General features: G+C 43.9%; 1 pseudogene; it reads left to right on the forward strand.

Moving 5' to 3' along the window:
* The first annotated feature begins 5640 nt into the window (after positions 1–5640).
* Positions 5641–6420, forward strand: LOC147983987 (secreted RxLR effector protein 161 pseudogene; annotated as a pseudogene).
* Positions 6421–18523: the final 12103 nt, after the last annotated feature.

An 18523-nucleotide genomic window follows, 5' to 3' on the forward strand; every position in this document is an offset into this window, starting at 1 on the left:
ACACGCTTAAGGGTCATCTATCTGCTGAATACTAGACAGGGAGTCTGAGAGAAAGTCACCGGAAAAGTTCCGGAGACAACAGAAGAGTTCCAGAGAGAGAACACCGAAAGAGTTTCGGTAAAACTGAAAAGTTGTTTCGGAATATATTATTAGGTCAAAATGGTTTCGGCACTCGCCTAGAAATTCTTAGAGGGCCCCAGAATTGGTCTGGGAACATTTGCGAATTTTCGGAGAGAAAAACCGAAAATGTTCCGGAGCTGCCGTAACCGCCGTTGTTGCTTTTCGCTGATAAAAATCACCACACCGGAAATGTTTCGGATCATGCGCAGAATAATTTTAGAGGGTGCCAGAAATGTTCTGGGACCTTCCGGAATTTTTCAGAAAAGATGTTTCGCGGAAAACATCTTGTCTCGGCACGAGGGGACAAGATCCCACGAATCGGGGGTTACATGTTTGGTGGCTTGTTGACTAGGGAGCATCCAGGTTTCTAGGAGACATGTTGGTGGCTTGTTGCCCCCCCCCATGGGAGGGGGAAGGTTTTGGCTGGCCAAGGGGGTGCCTCCATGGTGTCCCCTTGGTGCTCCACTTGAGTTACCATTTCACCCTTCATGTGGGACATGTAGCATGGGTGTTTTGGTATTTCCTCCACCACCCCACCCCTTGCCTTGGCCTATAAAAGGAGGAGAAGGGGTTTCCATTCTCCTCATCCATTTCTCTCATACACATGCCATGCATTATCTGGCTTCTTCTCTCCCTCCCACGAAAAGAGTTTCGTAGAGCCGTAAGGCTGTCTGGGTTCCGGCAGGAACTAGTTCTGGACGGCAAAGCCCTGCCGAATAGCTGACACCGTATGTGTGCAACCCCGTAGAGAGGTCGTAGTTTCGGTCTTTTGCTCAAGGGGCTGTTCGAGTGTCCTCCCGAAGGGCTGTCCAAGTCTCCGTTCGAGTTTCGAGGGTCCTCCCGAAGGGTTGTCCGCGACATTGTCCGGGGGACTGTCCGACCGCCTCCCGAAGGGCTGTCCGGCGAGGGAGTACATCCTCGCGGTTGGGAGGTTGTAAATCCTAGCTGCGGGGATCTGCACCAACGATCTCCACCGACTCTTCTTCCGCTGCGCTTCGAGTCGGTACGGAACAGATCAAACCTTGTATGCAGTCTCCATAGTGGTCCTGGGCGTGCTCGCTATACCAAAAAAAATTGTTTTCTGTCGCGTTCCCCAACAGTGGCATCAAGAGTCGTGCTATGCGTAGATGCAGGTTATGATCTAGAATACATGGAGATGTATGGGTATTGCATAATATAATTTTAGAGTAGAAGAGATCTATTGCTGAAAATTATTTATCCGGGTGACAGATGAAATCTGTTACCCGACGTTCTTGTTGCTTCCCTAGAATTTGCATTTGCTCAATCTCGAGACAACATGGTGGAATTTGACAAAGTTCTGGCAATCTGTGATCCTGATTGATCATGGAAGTGCTATCAGTTCTTTGGGTTCTGCCGTAGTCAAAAGAAAGATGAAATTCGCATATGAAAGGGCATTGCAGATATGATCTGCACGGGGGTCATGCGTATGACGAAGTTTGGTATGGGGCTCGAGATTTAATTATCTTGTGTTTCATACACCCCAAGATGTTAATCTAGCAACTTGAATAATCATACTTGATGATAAAACGTTGGTAGCTGCGGTTTAAGTCAAAACCTTAGAAGCCACATAAAATAAAATTTTGCATAAACCGATTCGAGGCGTCTAACTTGGTTTTGCAGGATGTGCATGTGATGTGGTATAGCAATGCTCATATTCAATTTGATTATGTATGAGATGACTATATGATGTAATTAACATGACCTGCGTGTCATGATTCGGCATGATGGCTGGAGCCATATGATTGCACTTTAATGACCTGCGTGTCAACCTTAAGTAATGCATTTATTTTATCCGCAGTGGAGATAGCGATATTATCTGGTGCATCGACAAGGTGGTGGCAATCTTCGCGAAGGTGAACACCGACGCGAATGCCAAAGACGAAGAAATACTTGACTTCTCCGTCAGAAGAGGCTATACCATATCATGCTATTATGAATTGCCTGAGATGTTTATCCCTCTTAATGCACCCTTCTTGCTTGCACGGTAGTCGCTTTTATTAGGGTGATCTCTCAAAAAAATATCAAGTAGTTAGTGTTCTCCCAAGTGTAGCACCATCACGACACCTAACTTTTCGGGGTATCGCAGGATCTCCCTGGGTATGAACGATTGGGGAAGTGTGAGGCGGGTGAGTTGAGACCTCGTAGCAAGATCACTTGGTTGTCTTGACGTTCTGTAAGGATCTCCCTGAGCTCGGAACACGCCCATCGAAAGATGAACAAGAGTCACATAGAGATGTGATCGGCAAGTTTGCCTACCAATTGAATTTCGCGCCATCAGTGTTCATCTCGTTCAATGGCGTTGAATGGATATGCGGGTCTTGTGTCACTCATAATCGATTTTGAGAGATATCGATTTGAGTGGGAGCGCACTTTAGAATAAAATTGTTTATTCACTAGTGCAATTTCATTATAAACAAAGTCTAAGTGAAACTTGTGTTTTCCGTTGTAGATCAAATGGCTCGCAACACCGCGTTCAACTTAGGCCCGATGTTAGAGAAAGAGAAGTTAGCTGCGACTGGAAACAACTATGCGGACTGGGTCCATAACCTGAGGATTTCCTTAGGGAAGCTAAGAAAGACTATGTGCTTGATCAACCTCTAAGTGATCCCCCTACGCCAGAAATGGCTCAGGATATCATCCACGTGTTTGACTCACGAAAGGATGATTTTGGTGTTGTTAAAGAACTTATGTCATCTTGCATGGATCCTGTGCTACAGAAACGTTATGAACGACTTAGTACCTTCGAGATGATCGAGGCACTAAATGTTCTGTATCACAAACATGATTCAGCTGAAGTTCATGAGATGACTGAAGCCATGGAAGAATGCAATATACATAAGGAATCTCTAGTAAACGAACAAGGTGTCAAACTAGCAAACTATTATGATAGTATGGCTGAACAGGGAATTAATTTCCAAAGACACCTGGTAATGATTTGATCCTTACCTCGCTTTATGAAGCCATGCTCAAATCAAATGAGATAGGACTGTAGAATCAGCAAAAGTTGTTGGTAAACAAAACTGCCAGTTTCAAAAGGGGAGGAAAGCCTAAGGGCGGAGCCAAGGCTGAAACTTTGTGTTTTCACTGCAAAGGCATTGAACACTGGAAGAGGAACTGCAGGATATACATGGCAGATAAGAAGAAAGGTATAACTATTATACGAGTTAATGTCATTGACGTTTTGCTTGCTTGCGAAAATTCTAAGTCTTGGGTATTTGATACCGGATCGGTTGCTCACATTTGCAACTCGATACGGGGGCTTCAGAGTGTGCGCAAGCTGGCAAAGAATGAAGTCGTGATGCGCATCGGGAACGGCGCTGGGATCGCCGCTCAAGCCGTCGGCATTATGCCTCTACGTCTCCCTTCAGGATTTATTTTGGAACTAAGTAACTGTTATTTTGTTTCATTGTTGTGTAGAAACATTATCTCTGGATCATGTTTAGTGCACGATGGGTATTCGTACAAGTCTGAGAACAATGGTTGTTCACTTTATTGTAAGGATATGTTTTATGGATTTGCACCCATTGTTGGGGGCCTTTTCATACTAAATCTTTAATGTGGAAATGATGTCTTTAACGTGAATGCTAAACGCCTTAAGAAGGCTGATAGCACCACCACTTTCTTGTGCATTGTCGGCTTGGCCACATCGGAAAGAAACGCATGCAAAGACTCCATAAAAATGGAGTTTTACCGTCTTTTGATTTTGAATCATTTGACACATGTGAAGCTTGCTTTATGGGGAAAATGACCAACGCCGTTCACGGGTCATCCTGAACGGGCGGGTGAATTATTGGGAATAATACATAGTGATGTATGTGGTCCAATGAACACAGCCGCACGGGGTGGGTATTTCTACTTCGTGACTTTTACTGATGATTTAAGTCGGTATGGATATATCTACTTAATGAAGCATAAGTCAGAAACCTTTGAAAAGTTCAAAGAATTTCAGAATGAGGTAGAAAATCATCGTGACAAAAAGATTAAGTTTTTGCAGTTTGATCGCGGAGGCGAGTATCTTAGTCATGAATTTGGCCAACATCTGAGTGACCGTGGAATCGTTTCACAGCTTCCGCCTCCCGGAACTCCACAGAGAAACGGGGTATCGGAATGACGTAACCGAACTTTCTTGGACATGGTAAGGTCGATGATGTCTCTTACAAATCTACCGATATCTTTCTGGGGTCACGCACTAGAAATTACCGCTTATACATTAAACAGAGCACCGTCTAAGTCTATTGAGACGACGCCATTTGAATTATGGTATGGGAAGAAACCCAATGTGTCGCATCTCAAGGTTTGGGGTTGTGAAGCTTATGTAAAATGTTTACAACCAAGCAAACTTGACCCCAGAGCACACAAAGGTTACTTTGTAGGTTATCCCAAAAACACCATTGGGTATTCCTTCTACAATCGGTCCGAGGGCAAAAAAATTGTCACAAAAGATGGACGCTTTCTCGAGAAAGAGTTTCTCGCCAAAGAAGTGAGTGGGAGGACAGTACAACTTAATGAGATTAGTGAATCTTTGGCAACCGTTGATATGGCTAAAGAAACGGAAGAATTCCGCTAATTATCCCTACAACTGAGCCGGAAGTTGTCGCATATGATGCGAGGACTTCAGATAATGTTGTAAATGAACCACGCAGATCAGGTAGGCCTATCCAGCCACTTGAATGGTTTCATAATGAAATCTTCATTCTTGAAGATGATGAACCTGCGCACTACAAGGAAGCGATGGCGGGGCCTAGCTCAAAAGAATGGCACAAAGCCATGAGATCTGAAATGGAATCCATGTACGAAAACCAAGTTTGGAACTTGGAAGAACTTCCAGAAGGTGTAAAGCCAATTGGTTGTAAATGGATTTTCAAAAGAAAGACGGACGCGGATGGTAACATTACTATCCACAAAGCTAGACTTGTCGCGAAAGGGTTCACGCAAATTCCAGGAGTGGACTACGACGAGACTTTCTCGCCCGTAGCTATGCTTAGGTCTGTTCGGATATTGCTAGCAATTGCTGCTTATTTCGACTATGAAATATGGCAGATGGATGTCAAAATGGCTTTCCTAAATGGAAACCTCAAAGAGGATGTATACATGATACAACCAGAAGGTTTTGTCATTCATGAGGATGCTGGAAAGGTATGCAAACTTCAGAAAGCCATTTATGGTCTGAAGCAAGCATCAAGGAGCTGGAACATTCGTTTTGATTAAGTGGTCAAAGAGTTTGGCTTCATCAGGAATGACGAAGAATCTTGTGTTTACAAGAAGTTTAGTGGGAGCGCAAAAGCATTTCTAATCTTGTATGTGGATGACATATTGTTGATTGGAAATGACGTGAATTTTCTTAGCCAAATAAAAGACTCATTGAAAAAGAGGTTTTCAATGAAAGACTTAGGCGAAGCGGCATATGTATTGGGCATCAGAATCTATAGAGATAGATCAAAACGCCTGATAGCGCTTAGCCAAAGCACGTACATTGACAAGGTGTTGAAAAGGTTCAACATGGAGAACTCCAAGAAAGGCCTACTCCCCATGTCACCTGGCACGGTGCTTTGCAAGAATCAGAGTCCTCGGACTCAGGATGAGCGAGTTCAAATGAATGATGTTCCATATGCCTCGGCAGTTGGTTCTATTATGTATGCCATGCTATGTACAAGACCAGATGTTGCCTATGCACTAAGTGTTAGCAGCCAGTGCCGAAGTGATCCAGGGTTGGAACACTCGGCCGCAGTCAAGGGTATTCTTAAGTACCTCAGAAGGACCAAGGATTTACTCCTTGTGTACGGAGGTGATGAAGAGCTCATTGTAAGTGGTTACACTGATGCAGGCTTCATGACTGACCCAGATGACTTCAAATCTCAATCAGGCTATGTTCTCATATTGAACGGCAGCGCAGTTGATTGGAAAAGTTCCAAACAAAAGACTGTGGTGGATTCTACGACGGAGGCGGAATATGTTGCCGCTTCAGAAGCCTCCAAGGAGGCAATATGGATCAAGCAATTTATTGAAGACCTTGGTGTGGTTCCAAGTGCTCTGGACCCAGTGGAGATCTATTGTGATAATAGTGGTGCCGTGGCTCAGGCAAGGGAGGCAAGTTCGCACCATAAGACAAGACATATTCAACGCAAATGTAAACTCATTCGACATCATGTCGAAGAGGGTTTAGTGAAAGTACGCAAGGTTCACATGGATCTGAATGTGTCAGACCCGATGACGAAGCCTCTACAACGAGCAAAGCATGAGAAACACCGAATAGCCATTGGTGTTAGGGAAGCCATGTAACTGGATTATGACTCTAGTGCAAGTGGGAGTCTGTACGAGATATGCCCTAGAGGCAGTAATCACAGTTATTTTGTATCTCCTGGTTTGTAATGAAGGTTTATGTTCCATGCTATAAATGCAATGATTCTCGAGTCTGCAAATAAAACGAGGCTTGGAGGGAAACTCATGTGCATGTGTGGGATAATAAACGGTAAAATGTATTCCTAGTCAAGCCTCTATGAATGGCTCAAGTATTGCATGATGATCCTATTTTCCTGATCATGGGCATGACTATGCCGACAATTTTGAGGGCACAATTGTTAGTAGAACACATGTGTTGAATCGACCCAATATGATGTTATGCTATGAGATACTTTCGTCACAAGTTAATGGTTAATAACACAGGGAAGTTAATGTTTGCATAATTCCTTAGACCATGAGAGTATCTAGTTTCTTCGTACTTGCTTCGTGAACTTTGGGGTTTGTTAAATGTCATCCGTAACTGGGTGGCTATTACGGCAGCTTATGGGTTCATGGAAAAGTATGGCAAGTAACGAGATAGCTCAAGATTGGGATTTGCTCCTCCGACGATGGAGAGATATACTCGGGCCCTCTCGGTGTAACGGTATCCATCATCGTCTGGCCAGACACCTTGTGATTTGATCACTGGGATGCCAGAACACGGAAATGAGAAAAGAGAACAAAACCGGTAACGAGGTAACTTGCATGGTGGACAAAGTGTTGGCCCACAGGAATGCAATAAATCTCACCTCGGGTATTTGTGACATATCACGAAGGAACAAGAATAGCTCACAGCAACTGGAGGTTCACTCGAATATTCCATTCGTGTGGGTATAGGGGTCAATATGGGTGTCCACGGCTCCGTTGTTGATCATTGATCGGAAGGGGATCCAGGTCATGTCTATACTTCACTGAACCTATAGGGTCACACGCTTAAGGGTCATCTATCTGTTGAATACTAGACAGGGAGTCTGAGAGAAAGTCACCGAAAAGTTTCGGAGACAACGGAAGAGTTCCGGAGAGAGAACACCGAAAGAGTTTTGGTAAAACCGAAAAGTTGTTTCGAAATATATTATTAGGTCAAAATGGTTTCAGCACTTGCCTCGAAATTATTAGAGGGCCCTAGACTTGGTCTGGGAACTTTTGGAAATTTTCGGAGAGAAAAAACGAAAATGTTCCGGAGCTGCCGTAACCGCCGTTGTTGCTTTTCGCTGATAAAAATCACCACACCGGAAATGTTTCGGATCATGCCCAGAATAATTTTAGAGGGTGCCAAAAATGTTCTAGGACCTTCCGGAATTTTTCAGAAATTTTTTTTCACGGAAAACATCTTGTCTCGGCACGAGGGGACAAGATCCCACGAATCGGGGGTTACATGTTTGGTGGCTTTTTGTCTAGTGAGCACCCATGTTTCTAGGAGACATGTTGGTGGCTTGTTGCCTCCATGGTGTCGCCTTGGTGCCCCACTTGAGTTACCATTTCACCCTTCATGTGGGACATGTAGCATGGGTGTTTTGGTATTTCCTCCCCCACCCCACCCCTTGCCTTGGCCTATAAAAGGAGGAGAAGGGGCTGCCATTCTCCTCATCCCTTGATCTCATACACATGCCATGCATTATCTGGCTTCTTCTCTCCCTCCCACGAAAAGAGTTTCGTAGAGACGTAAGGATGTCTGGGTTCCGGCGGGAACTAGTTCTGGACGGCGAAGCCCTGCCGGATAACTGACACCGTATGTTTGCAACCCCGTAGAGAGGTCGTAGTTTCTGTCTTTTGCCCGAGGGGCTGTTCGAGTGTCGTCTCGAAGGGCTGTCCGAGTCTCTGTTCGAGTTTCGAGAGTCCTCCCGAAGGGCTTTCTGCGACATCGTCCGGGGGACTGTCCGACCGCCTCCCGAAGGGCTGTCCGGCGAGGGAGTACATCCTCGCGGTTAGGAGGTTGTAAATCCTAGCTGCGGGGATCTGCACCAACGATCTCCACCGGCTCTTCTTCCGCTGTGCTTCGAGTCGTTACGGAACAGATCAAACCTTGTATGCAGTCTCCATAGTGGTCCTGGGCGTGCTCGCTATACCAAATTTTTTTGTTTTCTGTCGTGTTCCCCAACAATGGTGTTATTAGTTTGTGGCATGCTTTAAAGCTAAAGTTGGGATACAGCATCTTTCTATGCATGCTTCTTCTAAATGAACAAACTTTCTTTTGGGGGGAATTTAAATGGGAAAAATTTATTCAACCAATTGTGGCTTTTGAGTAGGCCTACGGCTGTGATCTTGCTTCAAATAAAAATGACATTTAACATATTTGTTCTTGGAGAGTTTTATGGAAATAATTATCTATGAATCACCTACATGTTACATTTTAGAAAAGAATATCGTTCTTATTTGTTCCTCTGACGAAGAAAAAATCACTTAACTTGTTGTGAAAAATATATTACAAATGGACTTTATTTTTCCTTTTTCTTTTTTGTTGGTCAACCATATCTTCACTTTGGTTCATTCGGAAGGATGTAGATTGTGTCAACTACACTCTTGTACATGTAAGCCTTAATTATTCATATGTAATCCAATCAAGTTGTTATTGTTCATCAGGTGACTAATTCCAGCAAAAAGAGACTCAACCTGCATGGTACATTAGGTTTTACGGACATCGCCCTGTTAAGAGCCTCAATGCCAAGTGACACACATAACATGATTACAAAAGGTGGATTTTCTCCTATACACGTGTCTATTTGCTACTTTGGATGATGGTATATTACTTATTCTCCTATCTTGTACACACATATGTTTGAGTCAGATGACACGCAAGGCAAGAAGGAGGTTGTGCACAAGAGACTGTATACGCCATCCGAGAGAGAGGCACCTAAGTGGAGGAAGAATCACAAGATGAGGTGGCCGAGATCTGCCTCAACAGTGCGGCCCTAGAGGCGGCGCATGTGGCAATTTTTCGTCCACACTGCCTAGGTAAAGTAGCCTAGCAACGGTGGTCATCGCATGTAACATCCACGATGCGGCTATATCTCCCACGTGTCGGAGCACGACTTAGAGGCATAACCGCATTGTAGGCATGTCGCAAGAGGGGTAATCTTTACACATCCCATGTACTGAATAAGAAAGGGATAAAGAGTTGGCTTACAATCGTCACTTCACACAATACATAATAGCATTACATCATCCAGATACAATCAAGGTCCGACTACGGAACCAAAATAAAAGAAGACCACCCCTAATGCAATAGATCCCCAATCGCCCCGACTGGGCTCCACTACTGATCAACTAAAAAACGAAACAACACAACGAACACGATCTTCATCGAGCTCCCACTTGAGCTCATCTGCGTCATCTGCACTGGTATCAACGCACCTGCAACTGGTTTTGGAAGTAATCTGTGAGTCGTGGGGACTCAGCAATCTCACACCCTCGGGATCAAGACTATTTAAGCTTATGGGTAGGAAAAGGTATTGAGGTGGAGCTGTAGCAAGCACTAGCATATATATATGGTGGCTAACTTACGCAAAAGAGAACGAGAAGAGAAGCAAAGCACGATCGTGAACTAGAAGTGATCAAGAAGTGACCCTGAAACTACTTACGTTCAAGCATAACACAAGAACCATGTTCACTTCCCGGACTCCGCCGAGAAGAGACCATCACGGCTACACACGCGGTTGATGCATTTTAATTAAGTTAAGTTTCAAGTTCTCTACAACCGGACAATAACAAATTCCCATCTGCCCATAACCGCGGGCACGGCTTTCGAAAGTTCAAAACCCTGCAGGGGTGTCCCAACTTAGCCCATCACAAGCTCTCACGGTCAACGAAGGATATTCCTTCTCCCAGGAAGACCCGATCAGAATCAGAATCTCGGTTACAAGACATTTCGACAATGGTAAAACAAGACCAGCAAAGCTACCCGGATGTGCCGACAAATCCTGATAGGAGTTGCACATATCTCGTTCTTAGGGCACACCGGATAGGTCAAGCTACGAGTAAAACCAACCCTCGAGTTGCCCCGAGGTGGACCCGCAGGCTGCCCGGTTCGGACCAACACTTAGACAAGCACTGGCACGGGGGGGGGGGGTTAAAATAAAGATGAACCTTAACCCAAGGGAAGGGTAATAGGTTGTTAGGCAAATGTAAAACCAAGGTTGGGCCTTGCTCGAGGAGTTTTATTCAAGGCGAACTGTCAAGGGGTTCCCATTATAACCCAACCGCGTAAGGAACGCAAAATCAAGGAACATAACACCGGCATGACGAAAACTAGGGCGGCAAGAGTGGAACAAAACACCAGGCATAAGGCCGAGCCTTCCACCCTTTGCCAAGTATATAGATGCATTAATTAAATAAGAGATATTGTGATATCCCAACAAATATCCATGTTCCAACATGGAACAAACTCCATCTTCACCTGCAACTAACAACGTTATAAGAGGGGCTGAGCAAAGCGGTAACATAGCCAAACAACGGTTTGCTAGGACAAGGTGGGTTAGAGGCTTGACATGGAAATATGGGAGGCATGATAAAGCAAGTGGTAGGTATCGCAGCATAGCAAAAGAGCGAGCAACTAGTAAGCAAAGATAGAAGTGATTTCGAGGGTATGGTCATCTTGCCTGCAAAGTTCTCCGAGTTGACGTAAGCTTGATCCTCGTAAGCATACTCAACGGGTTCCTCGATCACGTACTCGTCTCCCGGCTCTACCCAAGGCAAGAACACAAACAAAGGCAAACACAATCAACCATGGAGCAATGCGCAAGCAACATGATGGAAAACATGGCATGATATGCGGGATGTGATATGCAATGCATATGCATGCTCCGGAAGGAACAGATTGAACTAGGCCTCAACTTGGCAAACCAAGAGTGCCGCTGGAAAGATGAGTTGATTCCGGTCGAAATCGATATAAAGATCACCGGAAACGGATGCACGGTTTGCAAATGGCAAGCAAAACAATAATGGCACGATTCTGTGATTAACAACACGATGCCATCTAAAATGCAACAAGAAACTAAGCTACTGCACTCTAACATAGCAACAAAGCACATGGCGGTGGTCTACTCAAGATGCTTGACAAAAGATGAACACTAAGCTATGGCTAAATCACACAATAGCAGGTTCAAACAAGCATGGCAAAAGGGCAAAAGATATCAGCATCACAGACTTTGTGAAAATACTAACATGCCAGGAATTAACATCAGGAAGCAATGTTTAGAGAAATATAACAACATGCTACAGGATCAGATCATAGAAATACAAGGCACGGCATGAATCTACTCAAATCATATAACAAAAGTCCCTTACTGACCATAAGCCAAAAAGGAGCAGAAGACATGATGGCACCCATGTAAACATAGCAAGTTTCGTTAACAGATTCAGACTTAGCAGAAAACTGGACACGGCATAAACAGAATTATAAGGCATGTTTGCGAGCTCGATGCACTCAACACAAGGCATTGCATGACAAACTAAGCATACTACCAGCAAGAAGACATGTTCATGAAGCAAACCTAAGCAAGAACAAGTTCATAGAATGCATGGATCAACTACAACAACCTTGGCAAAATTGATTAACATGTAAACAATCTGCCAGGAACATTTTATAGCAAAAGTAGAGCAAGATTGAGTCATGATAGGGTCAAGAGTGGAACAAAACACCGGCATAACACCGGCATGACGAAAACTAGGGCGGCAAGAGTGGAACAAAACACCAGGCATAAGGCCGAGCCTTCTACTCTTTGCCAAGTCTATAGATGCATTAATTAAATAAGAGATATTGTGATATCCCAACAAATATCCATGTTCCAACATGGAACAAACTCCATCTTCACCTACAACTAACAACGTTATAAGAGGGGCTGAGCAAAGCGGTAACATAGCCAAACAATGGTTTGCTAGGACAAGGTGGGTTAGAGGCTTGACATGGCAATATGGGAGGCATGATAAAGCAAGAGGTAGGTATCGCAGCATAGCAAAAGAGCGAGCAACTAGCAAGCAAAGATAGAAGTGATTTCAAGGGTATGGTCATCTTGCCTGCAAAGTTCTCCGAGTTGACGTAAGCTTGATCCTCGTAAGCGTACTCAACGGGTTCCTCGATCACGTACTAGTCTCTCGGCTCTACCCAAGGCAAGAACACAAGCAAAGGCAAACACAATCAACCATGGAGCAATGCGCAAGCAACATGATGCAAAACATGGCATGATATGCGGGATGTGATATGTAATGCATATGCATGCTCCGGAAGGAAAATATTGAACCAGGCCTCAACTTGGCAAACCAAGAGTGCCGCTGGCAAGATGATTTGATTCCGGTCGAAATCGATATAAAGATCACCGGAAATTGATGCACGGTTTGCAAATGGCAAGCAAAACAATAATGGCACGATTCTGCGATTAACAGCACGATGCCATCTAAAATGCAACAAGAAACTAAGCTACTTCACTCTAACACAGCAACAAAGCACATGGCGGTGGTCTACTCAAGATGCTTGACAAAAGATGAACACTGAGCTACGGCTAAATCACACAATAGAAGGTTCAAACAAGCATGGCAAAAGGGCAAAAGATATCAGCATCACAGACTTTGTGAAAATACTAACATGCCAGGAATTAACATCAGGAAGCAATGTTTAGAGCAATATAACAACATGCTACAGGATCAGATCATAGCAATACAAGGCATGGCATGAATCTACTCAAATGATATAACAAAAGTCCCTTACTGGCCATAAGCCAAAAAGGATCAGAAGACATGATGGCACCCATGTAAACATAGCAAGTTTCGTTAACAGATTCAGACTTAGTAGAAAACTGGACACGGCATAAACAGAATTATGAAGGCATGTTTGCGAGCTTGATGCACTCAACACAAGGCATTGCATGATAAACTAAGCATACTACCAGCAAGAAGACATGTTCATGAAGCTAACCTAAGCAAGAACAAGTTCATAGCATGCATGGATCAACTACAACAACCTTGGAAAAATTGATTAACACGTAAACAATCTGCCAGGAACATTTTATAGCAAAAGTAGAGCAAGATTGAGTCATGCTAGGGTGCTCCATAAATGCAAACAAGGGCATGGATGGATAGAGCATAAAAATATCTCAAAATCATCGTTACTGAACATACTCAAAAGAAGCATGGATCTCTCTGTAGCAACATGAATACATGGCATAAAAATAACAGCAGACAAAGACTTAGTGAAATTCTAAGTCTCTGAAATCAGCAATATCACGAGAGCTACTTTGCATGCTTGTGCTAGTCACCACATTGATCGCAAAAATACATGGCATACACCCCTGTAAAGATGGCATGGCATATAACAAAACACATGTAGAGCTCATACTCATATGCGGCACACAAAAATCATGGCAAAAATGATAAATGCTCATAATCTGATAAGAAACAGGAACTAACATTTTATAGCCCCCTTGCAACAGTCATTAGGGCATAAAGATGGACTCAAACAAGCATGGTGCAATGCATTGAAATTAAGAGCACATCATGATGAACATTTCGATATATTATATGCATGAAACGAAGCTACGGATGAGGAGTTATGAAGCGATGAACAGGGCTAGAAAATATCACAGATCTGGGGACTTAGTGAAAAAAATACCCGAGCGTAGAATAGCTAAAGTTCGCTCGGGGCAGAGGTTAGGGGGGTAGCTCACCACGTGGACTTGGCCCAAAAGAGGAGGCGGTAGCGGGCCGGCGATGCTGGGCCTCAGCGAGGCGCGGAAGCCGAGACGAAGTCCGGCGAGACTCGGGGCGGCGTCCTGTGATGCGCCAGCGAGGTGGCGGCGAAGTCCGGCGAGCGGGGCACTCGTCGGTGGTGGGAGCGAGGCGCGCAGCGGCGGAGGGCGCGCGGGCGCGAGGCGGTGCCGGATGGGCTCACACGGGCCGCGCGGGGGCTTGGCGGGCCGGCGCGGTGGGAGGCGCGACGAAGCCACATGGCGGTGCGGGAGATGCTGGGAGCGGCGGCGCAATTCATCTGGTCCGGGACGGATATGTCCGGCGGGCGAGAGGGGAAAGATCTAGGGTTAGACCGCGAATTTTGGAGAGGGACACATATTTATAGGTAGAGGGAGTTAGGAGAGTCCAAATGAGGTGTGGTTTTCGGCCACACGATCGTGATCGAACGGCCGAGAGGATGGAGGGGGTTTGGATGGGTTATTGGGCCACTTTGGAGGGGTGTTGGGCTGCAACACACACGGGGCCTTTACGGTTCCCCGGTTAACCGTTGGAGTATCAAACGGACTCCAAATGGCACGAAACTTGACAGGCGGTCTACCGACAGTGAACCAAGGCCGCTTGGCAAATCTCGGTCCAATCCGAGAACGTTTAACACCCGCACATGAAAAGAGGCAAAAGGGGACGCCGTAGGACATAGGAGTGCCGGATTGCAAAACGGACAACGGGGAAAATGCTCGGATGCATGAGACGAACACGTATGCAAATGCGATGCATATGATGACATCATATGAAATGCATGACACACAAACAAATGACAAGGCAACAACAGCGAATAACTGGAAGACACCTGGCGCAACGGTCTCGGGGCGTTACAACACTCCACCACTACGAGAGGATCTCGTCCCGAGATCTAGAATGGCACTTGAGGGAAAAGGAAGAGGAAGATAAGAGGTAAAACTAAGTAGCTTCTTTGACAAACGAGTGAAACCAAAGAACCTTGCGAGGTTGAGCAAATTGAAAGAAAGAATGCAACGGAGATGAACGAAGTTGAAAGCACTCCGTTAGGAAAGAGGAACAAGGAAGAACAAATTCGGGCAGCACTCCGGTTGAAAAGAGATGCAAGACTTGATAAGGCGAAAAGAACTTGAGTAAAGGGCACAACACTCCGGTTAAATGGATAAGCATGAAGAAAACACGATCCTCACAACTTGAGATGATGAGAGAAGAGAGAAACATCACAATGCCTCCGTAAGAAGAAAGAATATAGATCATTGAAATGAAAGGATGGAGAAAAAAAGTTCAACTTATGCCACAAGTGAGCTTGAAGATCACCCTTCCAAGAAAGTTAAAACGGAGTTGTTGGAAAAGCAACAACAAAAAGGATAAGCTTGATATGGACTTATAGAATACATCTCAAAATTATGATGTGAAATTCTGCCACTAACGAAAACGATAGATTGGATTGATATCAACAAGAATACGAGAAGCTTATTTCACCGTGAGGATAAATGAAGAACTTGGGTCATAGATAATCACCACAAAGAGTAACATTCCCAATGGAAGGCTTTAGGTGGAATTTATACCAAGATAACTCCATGGAAGGAAGTGATGGGTTTAAATACCTCATTCTTGTGAATGAAGAATGATATATTACCACCTCAAAAGATAAGGAAGAACAATTGCACTCCGGATTGCAAGATGAAGAAAACTTGAGCCCCTTTGAAAAGAATCTTGATGAACACTTCGAGAAGGATTTAAGTCCTTGTTGAACCATCATGTAGAACTTCCATGAAAAACTCCGGTAGTAAAAGGATGACGAAAGGAAGAGGAGTTGAAAAACACAAGGTGCAGCCTTGCAATGATTAGAAGAAGCTTTGCGACGATATAATGCAGAAAACTTGGAACTCCGGAAAAAGAAAAAATGAATCAAGTGAAACCGAGAATTTGATGAGCCTCCGGAATAAGGAATTGAATTCACTCGATGAAACAAGACTAAGAATTACCTTATGCGTATCCTTCACCAATTAAATTGATTCCAAGCAACGGATTTGGCATACCACTTATTCTCGTTGCAAAGGATTGAAGAGAGATATAGCACAGACTTGCGAAGGTCTTCACGGAACCACCGGCAGGACTGAAACACGAATAAATTAATATGATAAATAAGGAAGAGAAAAATCTTGAATGAACCACCATAAGAATTAAAAAGAACGTAGCAAAGGCATAATTCACCGAGAAGACTTGGAAAATGAATGAAGATACTTGAGGGGGTTTGATACAAGAGAACGAAGAGATCACGAGCTAATTAGAGAATATTTGAATGATGCACCGGTATGATTTGGAGAACAATAGCTGAAAGTTGGAATGAATAATCCCGAAATGATGGCCTTCGGAGAATCAAACTAAAAAGGCTCCTGATTTGCTCCGGAAGGGTGAAAAGAATTCTCACAATCGAAAACAATGACGAGAAGATGGCATCAAGCTAGAACCATAAATCTTGAAGAGAATGGAGCAAGATTAAAGAGAAACTCTTCTTCGGTCTTCAAATGTTGAGAATGATGACAAGAACCACCACTGAGAATTTTTTTAGGCACTCCGGAATGAAAATTGGAAAGGTTGAGCCAATGATGAAAATAATTTGAAAGATCATGGAGAAATACATATGACTGATGACAAATCATTCTTACGTCAAACTTTGAAATGAATTTGAAAAGCTCCGGGAAAATTAGAAGAGTCAGGTAAGATCCTGGGAAAAGACCAGTCGGTTAGGGCCCACTCAAAAGAAACATCGTTGAAATGATTTGAAGAGAGATTGCACCGGTTGAATTAAATGGCTTTAATAAGATAACAACCTCGAGATAGGTTTGAACGGATCTTGAATGAAAAGACGAGCCTTCTGAGATATCTTCAGCACTCTCGAACACATGAATAGTGAGAGGTGAATGATTAAGAGGTGCACCGGCATGAGAAAGCATTTGAAACGAGGAAAAAGGGATATGATCAACACCAAAAGCTTGATTTGAATCCACCGGAGAAGATAAAAGAAACGAAGAATGATGAACTTGAAGCTCCGTTAGTATCTTCCTGAGAATCACCGGATAAGAATATTGAAAGGAAAGAAGGAAGAGTCTTCACATCCATAAGATGGATACTTGATTAAGAAAACCGAGTCCCTGAAGAAAAAAGGGTGGGAGGGTGGGAAAATAAAGGCAACTTGGGATGGATGAAACAAACAACGTTGATAAGACTTTGAGTTGATCTTACGGATGTTGAAAATGATCGGATCCACTTGAAGAGAAACACGCCGATTGAAAAGGATTGGCATGACAATCTTGATTATCATGAAGGATTAGTATTCACATAGAAATATGAGAACACCGCTTAGGCAAGGTATGGAATCAATATTTGACTTCGAAGCAACTCTAATACCACAACTGAAAACAAAAAACAAAGGATTTGGCTTGCAAAATAAGCCGGAACAAACATATGATAGAGATTTCGTCCGAAGTTTAATTTTGTGGTAGGGCCCACACGGGCTCGATCATACAACACCATCATGTACATGGCAGTGCACATGACATACGAAGCATCCCCGAGTCAGCATAGCCAAGGACTCTTTAAGACACAACGAGACCACTGTAAAACCAACCGTGGATAGGCAGACCACTAGACGTCGAACCCCAATCTCATATCATGCATCTGTCGGAAAGATATCCTAGGAGCTACTTGAATTCCCACTTATAAACTCCCAAAAGTTTTTGGTTATGCAATCAGGTGTTGGGGATACACGGGAAGCATAATATCTCACCCAAACTAACAATTCCTACATCCAACTGTATCCATCCTTCAACACATAACCAAGAAACCTTCGGAAATCGTTTACCTCAACCTTTGAAAAGCATTCGTTATACAAGTTATGGCAATTGATACGACCGGTTCTAAGTGTACCGACAACAATGATGGCACACAAGCTAATATTCAGGATCCAGTTGTCGTCGCGCCAGTAGTAGTCTTAGAGGGTGATGTATATGTTTCAACCTGGATACAACAGAAATACGAAGACGCTGATGAGCAAGTCGCCGTTACATGCGTGCATGCAACATGGTGCAACGATCAGAGCAAGTTCAGACAAATGACAATTACATTGGCCAATCAGGAAATTACACATGAGTCAACTAGAGGAGCAAACCTAGAGCTGACCGGGTGCATCATTGGGTCCATGCTAAAACAAACTAGTACATGCACGCACAGTACAAAGGGAGTTTGCTTTTATCTTTTGAAGGAAATAGATCGGCCAAGGATTGCTCATGAATTTGCATGCAAGTTACGTACTTTGATCAGAGATAATAAAACAGGAGACATATTGGCTGATTTGTTGGGATCCATCAAGAAGATAAAAGGCAGATATTTATTTCTGTTTTTGCCG

Source organism: Triticum urartu, chromosome 2A, assembly GCF_056163025.1.
Source record: "Triticum urartu cultivar PI428250 chromosome 2A, HENAU_Tu73, whole genome shotgun sequence".
Lineage (NCBI taxonomy): Eukaryota > Viridiplantae > Streptophyta > Magnoliopsida > Poales > Poaceae > Triticum > Triticum urartu.